Source organism: Gavialis gangeticus, unplaced genomic scaffold, assembly GCF_001723915.1.
Source record: "Gavialis gangeticus isolate Ggan-Ray unplaced genomic scaffold, GavGan_comp1, whole genome shotgun sequence".
In the NCBI taxonomy this organism is placed as follows: Eukaryota; Metazoa; Chordata; order Crocodylia; family Gavialidae; genus Gavialis; species Gavialis gangeticus.
This window is the reverse complement of record NW_017728998.1, coordinates 39,096,201-39,105,328: the sequence shown is the minus strand read 5'-3', so window position 1 is coordinate 39,105,328 and position 9,128 is coordinate 39,096,201. Positions and strand designations below refer to the sequence as shown.

The window sequence follows — 9,128 nt, the reverse complement described above, 5'->3', positions numbered from 1 at the left end:
CCCACTCCCAGGAGCAGGGCCAGGGGGGTGAGGGCAGCAGTGCCCCTCTGTGGGCCACACATGCGCTACCTGGCCAGGGGGCAGGGCTCGCATGCAGCAGCTGTCACCGGCCTGCCCTGCCACTGCTGCACTCTGCACTGCTTTCCTGCAGCCGGTTGCATGTGCGGCTCTGTGGGCTGGTGATGGGCAACGTGTGAGGTGTGTTACTAGTTGCTTTTACACATATAATTTGAAGAATTAGCCTGTATGTGTAACACAGTAGTCACAAATGTTCGTTAACAGTATTTTTATCAAAAAAGCAAATGAGAGCTCAGTTAACATAATGGTAGGTGTGCCTACTGTATGAAAAGGGGTATTTATTTGTGTGGGTAGCACACCAAAACTAATAAATTGTAAAAATCTAGGGGAAGATAAGGTGATTTGAAGTATCAATATAAGTTAGCAAGTAAACAAGCCACTACTATATGGAGTAAGGGAGCTTGGCTCATTGTTGCAATGGAGGATAGTTTCCATTTGTTCCCTTCTTTATATCTCCTAACAGTATTTTGGGATAGCTTTTAGGAAGCTAGTTCTTCAATATTACTTTATATTATTAATATGCTGTTGAACTGCTGTGAGAAAATTTTCCTAAAACACATGTTAAGTTGACCTGGTTGGGAATGTTGACTTTTTTTTTAATGAGAAAATGCTGATCTTTAAAGAAGAAACTTTTTGGGGGGCAAATAAACTTTCTAATTTAGATAAAAAATAAGGAAAAGTTAAACTATTAAACTTTATTTCAACTTTTTTTTGGAAATAGTCCAGTTCTGTAGAATGACTTATAAAGTTAAATGAATGTTACCACTTTGCTCAACACTGTACAGAGAAACATACAATATCTGCTGTAAGAGTTTGTAATCTAAAAGAAAACCTTGCATTTTGTATCAAAAAGCCATGTGACACTCAGCTTTGGATACCTGTGGTATTAATCTTTGTCAGAATCCTACTTTGACCTTTTAGATTTGTTTGCACCTCAAACTTGCTAATATCAAACCCACACGTGGAAATTGAAGAAAATATATACATAAATCCCTGTGAAACAGAAATGCTTAGTTCTCTTCTTGAGTTCAGCATGGGGTAACTTGCAAACAAATGCTAACATACTATGGATCAAGAGTCTCTAACACCCACATTGCAAACGAATAGATGCAAAACAGACAGCTGTATTATGCACTATGGGGTCTACAGTGTTTGTATCATTACTTGTAGCCTGATTTTGATCAGTTGATCTAATGTTTCAATCTGCGGACTGAGGGGAAAAATAATGTTAATACTTCAGTCAGTACTATGTAATCTACAGTGTAGAAAGTCAGTTGTTCCAATGTGCATTGCTCACAAATCCTACACTGCAGTAATATTAGAATACAACAGCAGTAAGATTTGCAGAAGCCAGCTGATATCATTTTGGCCAAGTAAAGCTTTAAAGAAAACAAAAGTTTTAATCTGTTCAAATATTCTGAAGTTCAGGAATGATTTAGCAGCTATTGCTCATCTCTTTGTGCTCAATTTGGCTCCAATTCTTCTTCAAACTGCTTTTTTGGTGAATTTTACAACAGATCCTCCCCAAGGCTTTATTCTCTTGGCACTACTGATTTAATCACGCTTTTGCTATGAAATGTTGCCTAATACTACCCTGTAGAGTTCCAGCTTAGGGTTTTGTCCACTCTACTATGAGAAATATGGAGCCTCAAGTCTTGCCTTTGCCCAGGCACATGTATGGCAAGCAGCCCACATGGAGGACATGAAATGGGATTTGTGCTTTGCAGCTGGGTTTTGCTTAGAAGAAGGACCCCTAAGTTAGGCTGAAGAGGGGGAGCCAGATGTGTGATACCTCAGGAAGGGGTTAGCTGGCACTTTGGCTTGAGTCCATTCTAATATGGAAATGTTCAAGCAGCTTTGGCACAGTAGCAGGCAAGGCAGCTAGTCCATTGAAAGTAAGATGCAAAGGCAAGTAGCTCCAAGGCGGGGGGGGGGGGGGGGGGGGGCAGATGACTGAGGGGGATAAGTAGTGGCTAAAGAAGGCTGATAGAAGAGCCCCATGAGAAAAAGCAGCCAAACACCCACAGGGACATGAGAGGTTTGCTCCATCAGTTGAACTAACCAAACAAAATGTTCTGTGGAGCCAGTGCTGAGTTTGGCCAGGCATCTCAGCTTCGTCTCTGGCTGTGTATTGTATAGAAATGTGATGGCTTTGCATACTGCAATCTGAGTGAAACAATTTACAGAGAGAATAAAAAAGGGCCAAATTAAAAAAGAGCAGCTCATCCATATAAAGACCCTAAGGCCAAGGCTGTAGTAAATCAGCATAGCCCCATATGCTGACTGATACCAACTGAGGATCTGGCCGCCTGAATCTTATAAGAGGAATAAAACAGGAAAGTTTTAATCATTTAAATGGTCAAGTAATACAGAACATGATTAGGAATAATCTAATTGACACTTACTCCCATGAGTTGGCCAGGATAACTGTGGTTGTATCCAAACGTGAAGTTTTAATTCCATCTGGTAGTGCATTTATGTGCATTTATGTTCATATACACAGTGGGTACATCTACAGGGTCATTAATGCACCCTAGTTACTGTACATTTAGTTTACTACTTCCTTAATGAAGTTCTAACTGAATGCTTAGTAACTAGAGTTACTGCACATTAGTGCCAGTGCATGGTTATTTTGTGTCGCTTACTGCACATTAGTCTAATAACACTGTTCAGTAGGCTACTGGCAGAGTTTTTAACTGCCATGCTACTGCATATTGTTATTAGGCTAATGTGCAGTAATCTTCTCATGTAGACACTCTGAGTAACAGGAAGTCATACTATTCAGACTATTGATCAAATTCAGGAGTACAAATGTGTTGGAAACACCTGAACACTGAACAAGATGATCCTTAAAAAAGTAAAATCTCTAGGTTACTTGAAAGTTCCCATTTTAGCCATCCAATTTATCCCACAAAGGTTCTGTTGCACAGCACATCCGATAAGAGTAGTTATCACTATTACTGTATTGTGTTTTGCATTCCAGGATGTCATTGATATTAGTAACTGGAGATTGCAAAATATTCATTTGCAGAGTCATTAGTAAATCTGATCTCTCTGGGCCTTATATCACAACTAGATAAAAATGAACTAAACAATCAGTTAACAACCTGTAATGGAAATCATCCTTCAAAGCTTGGCTTGAATGCCTTTGAATTCTCAGAAAGTTAGTGTAAGTGTTGCATGTTCAAGACATACATGACTGGGACCGTAGAACTGACCTTAGCCCTGGGTAAGGTGAATTCCCAGAGGGTCCATAAAATGCAGAGTAGTCCTGATAGTCACAGCTGCATTGTCACTTCCCCCAAAGTTAGCATGGCTATCCTGATAGTAAGAAGTTTACTTCCAAATTCAACTACAAACCAAATTCATAGGTTAAGTTATGAATGAATGTTCCTTGATAGGTCCAGAATTATAAGGTGATTCAGTATTGTGATACAAAGAGTCTTACATCATACATAGCAATTATTTTTGTAAACTAATCTTGCTCTAAAGAGACTGCTCTAAAAGCTGAATGCAAGGTTGGTGACATTAGTAACAATCCAGTGTAAATTTAATCACAGAGCACAGCAATTTTCAAAATGACTCTACTATAGTAACACTTGCAAATTGGACCTTGGTATTTGGTTCAGTTTTGCTTACTGTGGATAAAGAATGGAATAAAATAGGTGGAATTTGGAGATATTAGGGAAAGGGAGGTATGTGAAGCAGCCACTGGAATCTTTTATTTTTTGAAAAAATTCAAAAAGATTTGGCTGGTATATCCGATAACTTTTACATTAGAAGTAAAATCAAGACTGGAGAGTAGAATCACTCTCCTATTTGGAAACTTGGGGTGTTTATAGATGTGCTCTGGGAGATGGGGGAAGAAGAGGGGATGCTGTGAGACCTGTGCTAATTAAAAGCTTCTGGAGCAGCATGTGTATCAGCATCCCTCCACTGAAAAATGGCAATAGGGTGTTTTGAGCTAAAGCTCATTAAACCACCATTTTTCAGGACAAAGACATGGGTACATGTGACACTGGAGACTGCTGAAGTGTGGTAATTACTAAGCTGCAGCAGACTTGATTAACTGAGTCTGCTCCAACTTGCTGTAATTACAGCACATCAGAGCAGCCTTCCTCAAAATGTATCAGAGCCCTTGCATGGGAGAGGGCCTTCATCTCATGTGAGAGGTATCTTCCTCTAGAATAAAACTGTCAGTCAGTATGTGGAACTTAAGGAACTTCCAGAGACCTAAACCTAATCAGGCAATTCCTTTTTTAAAAAAAGTTATCCCTCTTGTGTTTAATGGCACAAGGAAACTTATTCCTTTGCCTACACTTCACCTCAACAGTGTTCTTCACATACCCATATCCAAGTAATTGCTTAGTTTATTATATATGCTTTTCCCCTATAGTCTAGAAAGACTTCAATGTGGCCAGTATTTCTAGGAGAGTGCTAAGTTACCATAGTCAGAAAGCAAAATAAAATACTGTTGTCATAATTTAAATGTCTAAAGTCCAGAACTTAGGTAGGCTTAGTTTACATTCTAATTCGGTGCCAGTGCCTGTCTATACCATGTTTTGTTCTATTGCTATTAAGGTGGTATTCTGATTTTGGAAATGGTATATAGAACAAATATTTATCAGAAGGGAAAGAAATTGCAAAAGGCACAGTCTGGAGAAAATAGGTAACTCTGAGCTGGCATAGTGGACTCTGAAAAGTTTTAGGTGGGTGGTTACTTAAAAAGGACCTCATATTAAACCCAGCACTGGTTCCTACAGTAGACACTTAGCTAAAGAGTTTTTTTGGTTTTTCCCTCATTTTTAGAGATTATTGCACTTTCAGTTTAAACAGGAAAATACATTTTAAATTTGTGAATCTTTCAACATGGAAGAGACCCTAAGTGAGACTGGAGAGGGTGGTTAGGTAGGATTTCTTATTGTTTTCCTTGTTTAGGAACAGAGTACACATAGTTCCTCCTTCTTTATTCCTTTAGGCTGATTTAGACAATGGTATTAAAGGCAGTGATGATGGTCAGCTACCATTTTTCACTACATCAAATCCAAGTGAATATTCAGAGTCAGAACTCTAAACTGTTAGGACTTCACCTCTTTCCAGTGCTCTGGGCCAGTTTGGACTATCAATTAATTTAAAGTTAATCTGTGTTAGGCTCACTTGGATATAAGCTACCAATTTTAGTGCATAGCTTATAACCCTTCTTAACACATTTTTTTTTCTAGATGAATCTAATGAGTCTCAACTATCTCACAAGTCAAGGGACAGAAAAAGTAAATGTAGCAAGAAGAGCAGCTAAATAGAGGTAATGCATCCTTACTTGGACTTACTTCTGTTTAAATAATCTTCCAGTTGTTTGACATCTGAGTTGAATCAATTTAAACTCCTTTATGGTAAGTGTGTCTGACTGGGGAGGTATACTGAAAAGAAGAAAAAACAGTTTACAATGCATTAAAGCACACCTTTGAGTTTGGCCCACCGTACCTCATTGCCATTGAAAAATTCTATTGATTTAATAAATAGGAAACAGTGCATTATCACAGGAGTTTTTATATGTTGCCGAACCACAATTGGAAGCTAAAAATTGCTGCCTTGCCTCTAGTGGGGTTTATTGCCTAAGTCACAAGAAACATGAAAACCCCAACCTCCAGAAAAGGTGGTGGCAAAATTCCAATAGAGAAAACCCAAGTAACTTTTGTAGATCAAAGTCCACCTCCGTTTCCTGTATATTATTATCTATTACCATCATATTTTAGTATAATCTACCACCACAGAATTATACACCTGAATTTAAATCTGCACTGATACAAATACCAATTCCTTTTATAGTTTTGGCTGACAGGCCTTGTTGGAACAATCCCATCAAAATTCTTCCCAAGAGACTTGATGCACTATCAATATAACAAACCCAAATTTGCTTCATTAAAACTATTTTTTGAGAAAATAAAATGGTTCTAATAGATGGTGAGTTTCCTTTTTTATTCGTACTGTCACTGCACCTTTTTAAATGTAAAATGTGACTTTGCTGTAGAAACCCATTAAAGAGAGATAATATTTCATTCAGGTAAGTATTGCCTTTCCGCTTAAAGGGAAAACACCATTGTGAGCTTAGTAAAGAATTTAATTTGATGTATATCTGCAGGAAGTAAGCCTTACATCAAAAAGTAAGTACCAGCAGCTGGGTTCAATATGGGATTTGACACTGTTTTCTATAAGCTCTTTACCAAATGTGTGCAGTTTTTGAAATAGCCACATGCCCACCTTATTATGATCCTTTCCTGGAAAGAGAAATACCTTTAATCTTAAATATGACATTCACATGCTTATTTTTTAACGAATTGATTTAATATGAAGGATTTTATTTCCTGTTTTTTATTAAGATCCAGGTTCCTTGTCAAAGTACTGCCGTAAGTAACAAGCTATAGCACATCCTGTTCTTCATTAGAACAGGCAGGATATCAAAGTAAAATACATAAGAAACATAAATGTAAAGGAATTTTAGGATTGAACTGTAATCTATACCATGCCAGTGACTTAATAAGGATCTCAAATGATAAAGGAATTCAAGTCTGGGCAGCATAACTAGAACTGGAGCAAGCACTTTTTTTTGCAACTTCTGATCTCAACTATTTTATGCTATTAAAAACAGCATTTTCTTCAATCAGTATTCAAATTAATTTTTAAAAGGTGCTTGGACTAAATAAATAGAAGGTATAACATCATTAACTACAACTGTCACATTATTAGCAAATATTCTTATTCAAATTAAGGTTTTAAAAACAGAAGCTGTCTCTTGTTTTTCAGTAATTTGTTGTTTGCCAGAATCAAGTCACATCTATTTCTGCTGCAGATGGATGAACTTAAACCATGCTAGGAATATTGATTAATAAGCAATTTATTTTGGTTTTGTTACTATCCTTCACGTTACTTTTTTGGAAAGTATTTGAGGTACAACTTACTATTGCTACTTTTATGGAAAGCTGCTTGTGAAAGCAAATGTGAGTATATATAGTCTGGAACTGCAGTAAATCAACATAACTCAAACTGAGAATATGTATGATTAATTACAGAAAAATGTAAAACATGAAATAACACGTTTAAGGAAATTGGATGTGGCAGAGAGTACCAGCATGTTTCCACAGCAATCAGAAGGGAGATTGCAGCATGGAAAGTCATGACCATCCTAGCTTTAATTTACCTAGCATGACTAACAATAGGAATGAAGATGTGGCAGCATGGGCTACAGTGTTGGCTAGCAACTAAAGTATACCAAGAGTCCCTGATGGGTTCATTGAAGAAGCCCTTGCTGCTGAGTCATCACTGCTATTGTTAGCTGTTCTAGCTAGATTAAAGTTGGTGTGGACTTGCCTAATAGTGCTGTAATCACACCTATAGTTGCAGTTTAGACATACAAATGTGTTCACATTTTTCCCTGTGGGTTTCCTCTACTATTTATTTTAGGTATTTTCCCATAGGTCATTTAGTCATAAAATTAAATTTGCAGAGAGTGTCACCACAGAACAAAGAACAAAATGGTGGCTGATGTGCAATTATTTCAGGATTCTGGGGATTTGAGGTAAAATTTCCTGAATGAATAGCAGCATGGTAACTTATTAAGCCTACCTGCCTTACAAATACTTAAGGCCTCTGTAGGCACTGATATGTGATGATCTATGGCCATCCACTCAAATACAGTGTAAGCCACTTCAGTTGCTTATGCAAAAAATTTAAATAATGTAAATAACACTAGCTAAATTAATATTGAAATCAATTAAAAGACATCACTTAAGCATTCATACTAACTGAGCAGGATTGGTCTCAGCTTTTTGCATCTTATTAATACTTGTACATTGTTACTTAGAGCTTGTATACATTCTCAGCAGCATAATTAAGCCATGTAACTGGGGCAGCAGCCCTCCGCCTTTGTGGAGGCAGTCAAAACAGTCATACAACATACTATTCTGTTGCTCTTGCTTTTTTATCTCCTGTTCTCATTGTCAGGTTTCAAAGTACTGAGATCCTTGCAGCAGACTCTTCCTCCATTTGGGGCAGTTCTTGGCAATAGTCTCCCATGAGTTGATGTTGATGTTGCATTTTTTTCAAGTTGGCCTTGGGGATGTCCTTAAAGTACTTTATCTGCCTTCCTCTTGAGCATACTCCTTGACTGAACTGGGAGAATAAAACTTTCTTCAGAAGTCTGGAATCAGACATCCAGATGACTTTGCTAGTCCAACGAAGTTGATGTCAGATGATCATCACCTCAATGCTCATGGTATTTGCTTGTGAGAGGACACTAAAGTTGGTGTGTCTGTTTTCCCACGGGATTTGGAGGAACTTCTGCATGCAGCATTGATGGTACTTCTTGAGTGGCTTGAGAGGTCTCCTGTACATCATCCACATTCTAGCTCCGTACAGTAAAGCGGGGATCACGACTGCTTGATAAACTATGAGCTCGGTTTCAGATCTAATGTCACAATCTTTGAACACCCATTTCCTCAGGCATCCAAAGGCTAAGGAGATGTTAGTTTTCTTCATCAATGTCGGCCTTCTGCAAGAAATGGCTTCCAAGGGATAGGAAATAATTAACTTTCTCCAGAGTTTCATCATGAATCTGAATTAATGGAGGAGGAGACTGCTTGTTATGGAGGACCTTAGTCTTCTGAATGTTAAGCATCAGTCCCATTTTCTTGGATGTCTCAGTAAAGATGTTGATGATTGCCTGAAGGTCTGCTTTCAAGTGAGCACACACTGATGAGTGAGGTCAAGCTGGACTTCGTTTTGGCTCAGTCAACTGAGATTAAACAGTTTACCATCCATTCAGTAACTTAACTCCACTCTGACTGGAAGCTTGTTGGTGGTCAGATGTAGCATCCCGGTAAGGAATATCAAGAAGAGTATTGAAGTGATAAAGTTGAAGGCTAGTAATAGTGCAGTACCTAAGAAGGATCAAAAGAATTAACTACACACCTTGTATCTCAGGCAGTAGGGCTGTGCGAAATGGGCACTGTTCGATTTGGATTCGGCCCAAATCAGGGACAGTGATTCAATCTGTT

At 38.1% G+C, this 9,128-nt stretch overlaps 1 long non-coding RNA gene across 2 annotated transcripts in view; it reads left to right on the top strand.

Moving 5' to 3' along the window:
- Nucleotides 1–8,113, top strand: part of LOC109289617 — a 22,852-nt gene extending 14,739 nt beyond the window's left edge. For both annotated transcript variants that reach the window (XR_002095430.1, XR_002095431.1), the window contains exons 3-4: nucleotides 5,301–5,380; nucleotides 8,077–8,113. This is a non-coding gene — a long non-coding RNA (uncharacterized LOC109289617). The remainder of the gene's footprint in view (nucleotides 1–5,300; nucleotides 5,381–8,076) is intronic.
- Nucleotides 8,114–9,128: the final 1,015 nt, after the last annotated feature.